Source organism: Triticum dicoccoides, chromosome 4B (assembly GCF_002162155.2).
Source record: "Triticum dicoccoides isolate Atlit2015 ecotype Zavitan chromosome 4B, WEW_v2.0, whole genome shotgun sequence".
NCBI classification, from domain to species: domain Eukaryota; kingdom Viridiplantae; phylum Streptophyta; class Magnoliopsida; order Poales; family Poaceae; genus Triticum; species Triticum dicoccoides.
This window is the reverse complement of record NC_041387.1, coordinates 272,125,756-272,130,727: the sequence shown is the minus strand read 5'-3', so window position 1 is coordinate 272,130,727 and position 4,972 is coordinate 272,125,756.

Sequence of the window (4,972 nt, the reverse complement as noted above, 5' to 3'; positions counted from 1 at the left end):
TGTCTTATTCTCCAAGATGTCTCGCAGGTCTGTTGCATCTCCCCGTACTCTGTTATGATTTGAGCGGTGTCGGGGTGTGGCTTGGGTCGAGGGCCTGAAGGCCTCTCTATCGCGTCCACGGGGTGGCCGATCGGGCGCATCGTACGCTGGTGATGTACGTTTAGTTTCTTTCTCCTCAAGTTGGGGTAGCAGCCTGCGCTTTGGTAGCTCTTGGAGGGGCGTTCTAGTTTATACTCTTCGGCCGCCAGGACTTCGGTCCATCTGTCGGCTAGCAAGTCTTGGTCAGCTCTAAGTTGCTGCTATTTCTTCTTGAGGCTACTTGCCGTGGCCACAAGCCTGCATTTGAAACGCTCTTGTTCGACGGGATCCTCTGGCACGACGAATTCGTCGTCGTTGAGGCTTGCCTCGTCTTCGAAGGGAGGCATATAATTGCCGTCCTCAACCTCTCTGTCGGCCGCTCTCTCATGAGGGCTGGCTCCTTCGTCCTCCTGCACTGAATCCTGCTGGAGGGGGTTGTCTTCGGCACTGTCCGGCGTGTTGTTATCTCCGGTGCCGGAATCGCCGTTTTTGCTTTGGCGGGACTTAGAGCGGCGCCGCTGACGTCGGTGCTTGGGTTGCTTCTTGGAGGGATCATCCTCCGTTTTTTCCTCACCATCCCCCGCTTTAGGGCTGTTCACCATGTATATGTCATATGACGAGGTGGCTTTCTAGTTCCCTATAGGTGCTGGTTCTTGATCGTCTCTTTCATGGGCGTCCATGCCGTCGATGTCTTCGGAGCCAAATTCGAGCATGTCAGTTAAATCGTCGACAGTGGCTACGAAGTGGGTGGTGGGTGGGCTTCAAATTTCTTCGTCGTCCGCATCCCAACCGTGTTGGCCGTAGTTCGGCGACGGCTCTCCTGACAAAGAGAGAGACTTTAATGAATTCAGGATATCGCCAAAAAGGCGAGTGCTGAAAGATGTCCGCGGCGGTGAACTCCATGACCGGAGCCCAATCGGGCTTGATCAGAACAGGTGCGGGATTTACGGAGTCCGGAGCGGAGTCCGGCACCTTGGAGTCACGGGCCTTGCGAAGGACTAGGCTGGTATCTAGCTCTATCGCCATAGAGGTTGCAGCTTCCGAGGCGGCGTCCAACCATCCATCCCCGACTAGCGCAGTGGGCTCCGAGCTAATGGTCGGAGCGGATGCCTGAGCGACACTCTGGGCATTGTCCGGCGGCAGAGCTAAATCATGTCCATCGTGACAGTGCGGCGCGCCCGGTTGTGGCTCGAATCCGTCGAAGATCAAGTCCCCGCGGATGTCAGTCGTGTAGTTTAAGCTTCCAAACCTGACCTGATGGCCAGGGGCGTAGCTTTCGATCTGCTCCAGATGGCCAAACGAGTTGGCCCGCAGTGCGAAGCTGTCGAATACGAAGATCTGTCCGGGGAGAAAAGTCTCATCCTAGACCGCGTCGCGATTGACGAGCGAAGAAGCCATCGGGCCTAAAGGCGACGACACAGAGGAACTCTTAATGAAAGCACCAATGTCGGTGTCAAAACCGGCGGATCTCGGGTAGGGGGTCCCGAACTGTGCGTCTAGGCGGATGGTAACAGGAGACAAGGGACACGATGTTTTTACCCAGGTTCGGGCCCTCTCGATGGAGGTAAAACCCTACTCCTGCTTGATTAATATTGATGATATGGGTAGTACAAGAGTATATCTACCACGAGATCAGAGAGGCTAAACCCTAGAAGCTAGCCTATGGTATGATTGTTGTTCGTCCTATGGACTAAAACTCTCCGGTTTATATAGACACCGGAGAGGGCTAGGGTTACATAGAGTCGGTTACAATGGGAGGAGATCTTCATATCGTATCGCCAAGCTTGCCTTCCACGCCAAGGAAAGTCCCATCCGGACACGGGACGGAGTCTTCAATCTTGTATCTTCATAGTCCAGGAGTCCGGCCAAAGGTCATAGTCCGGCCATCCGGACACCCCCTAATCCAGGACTCCCTCAGTCGCCCCCTATAATTTCAACCCATTTGGAGTTCATTCTAATCGGTTTCGAAATTCAAACATCTTGAGTTAAAATCAACATGTGTGGATTTTACTTCCTCTAAAAATCCTCAGGCCATTTTTATTAAATTCCTCATATTTTTGTGAGCCTAAGGAAATGCCCTCCTAGCCTTTCTCTTCTTCCTTTTTTCCCTGCTAGAGAGAGAGAAGATAGCCCAGCCCAGCAGCCCAATCATACTGCCCCAGCCCATTTGGCCCAAGGCCCATCTAATCCCTATAACCCTAGCCTGATCCCCTCTGTTCACTCTCTTCCTGCCCTGCAACTCCTCCTCCATCTCGATCCCCTCATCCTCCTCCTAGCGCCGCCGCCAGGGCATCTTGCCCGACCCTGCGCCACTTCGTCCCACCGCCACTTGCACACCCGCATCGCGCCCGATCCCCTCGCTCCGCCTCCTCCATTGACCGCGCCGAGCAGAGGGGCTCGCGCCCGAGCTCCCCGCTTCCTCCTTCCATGGTGCCGACCGCCTATGCAAGCCATCGGCGGCGGCCTCGCCACTACAGCTCGGCAGCAAGTCCAACGGCCGCCGCCCCATTCCCTCTCGTCGGACCACGCCTCCCCGTCGGCTTGGATTCACGCTGCCACCACCTCCTCGTCCTCATGCCTGGCCTGCTACCTCGCCTCCCCAACCCGAGCTGACTCGGATCCGGCCATCTTCGACGCCTTGGGTCGCTGGCCATGGACGCCTCTGCTCCATCGCCAGACGGCTGCTTCTCTGCGGGCCTTTGTTCGTTGTCGTTGCCACCATGAGCCCGGTGACCGTTTCCTACCGCTGACCACCACCATCGCCTCCTTGATGCTGCTCGAGCCCCAAGTCCGTCGGCCTGCTTCCGCTACGAACTGGCAGGAACAGGACCCCGACGACCTCCCGCAACCAGTTTCAGCAAGTTTGACGCCAGCGCCCATCGTCTGTTGCATCTCCGTCGACCTCCTCCTCGTGCTATGGAGCTCCTGCCTGAGCCGTCCCCCTCCGGCCAACTCTGCTACCACCACTGCTACTTTGACCTCCCCTAGTTCAGCTCATTTTGAACGAACAACAGCCCGATGGCTTCTCTATTCCAAGTGCCTTCTGCACACCAAGGCCCGGTGCACCCTCGATTCGCCAAGTAGCATGACAACGTTCTCCTGTAGAATGCGTACCACTACGCCGAAGACCTTGGACACACCAAGTTCCACTACTTGATGTACCACTACCGTCGCAAGAACCGAGACCGGCAAGTCCGAAGACCGCCAAGTACAACTTCGGTTCACCAAGTACTGCACCGGACATCTACGACCCGTGTACAACTACCGTCACCAAGACCGGACTGACAAGTACCCCAACAACATGTGTACCACTACCGTCGACCCTCGAAGACTCCGTGGACGTCAAGTTCCTCGTCGTGACCCCGAACATCTACGAAATGTGAACCACTACTTCCACTACCGTCGCTGTGTACCACTACTTCTACTACCGTCGCGAGAACGACTACTTCCACTACGGCCCGTGTACCACTACTTCCTTCGACGAACCCATCCCGCCCGAAAATGCACGCTTCAAAGGTATAATCTCGAGACGATCATCCGTGGACCGAATGCATGTGTTGTATGAGATGCTCGTGTTTGCACTATGATCGAATTGTCGCAGATGCCCCTCTTTTGCCATGCCGTTTTCTCGTGGGAACCCGGTAACCGGGAGCACCCGACCATCTCTAGCATGTTCCGCACATCCACATCTTCATTTGCACCGGTCGCTCAATGAGTTATCAGAACCGGAATGTTGCCATGGCATCGTTTCCATTTTCGTCGCTGTGGCACCCAAATCTTTCTGCCATGGCAACCAAATGCTCCTTATCATCTTCATGTCAACTTTTTCATAAAAATTGCATAAAAACTTGTTTATGTCATCCGCATCATGATAACAACATTTAAATGCTTAAAATTGTTGTTTCCAACAAATTGCTAAATAACACATGGGTATTTTCCAAAATTGTTGTTTGTTATTTCCGGCCTCATTTAAACTTGCCTAAATAGTTAGTTTACTTATGTTTCACCTCTTGCTATGTTTAACAACATTTAATATTGTTGTGTACCTAAACAAGAGCGAACTAAATAACTCGAATGTGGTGTTTCGTCAATATGGAACTCATTGCATATTGAGCTCCACTTAACTTGTAGTATTGTTTGTTGCACTTTGCCATGCCATGCCTCATTAACCGGACATGCATCATACTTCATTGTGCATCATGCCATGTTGATGCGATGGTTGTTTACCATGCTGTTTTCTTCTTTCCGGTTTGCTTCTCTCGTTAGCTTCGGTTTCGTTCCGGAGTTGTGAGGATTCATTCGACTATGTCCGTTTGTCTTCTTCATGGACTCGTTCTTCTTCCTTGCGGGATCTCAGGCAAGATGACCATTACCCTCGATATCACTTCTATCTTTGCTTGCTAGTTGCTTCGTTCTATCACTATGCTGCGCTACCTATCACTTGTTTACCATGCCTCTCATATTGCCATGTCAAGCCTCTAACCCACCTTCCTAGCAAACCGTTGTTTGGCTAAGTTACCGCTTTTGCTCAGCTCTTCTTATAGCGTTGCTAGTTGCAGGTGAAGTTGAAGATTGCTCCATGTTGGAACATGATTATGTTGGGATATCACAATATCTCTTATTTTAATTAATGCATCTATATATTTGGTAAAGGGTGGAAGGCTCGGCCTTATGCCTGGTGTTTTGTTCCACTCTTGCCGCCTTAGTTTTTGTCATACCGGTGTTATGTTCCTTGATTATGCGTTCCTTATGCGGTCGGATTTATGGGAACCCCTTGACAATTTGCTTTGAATAAAACTCCTCCAGCAAGGCCCAACATTAGTTTTCCATTTTCCTAAAAACATATAACCCTCCCTTGGGGTCTGCAGCCCCGAGGGTCATCTTTATTTTAACC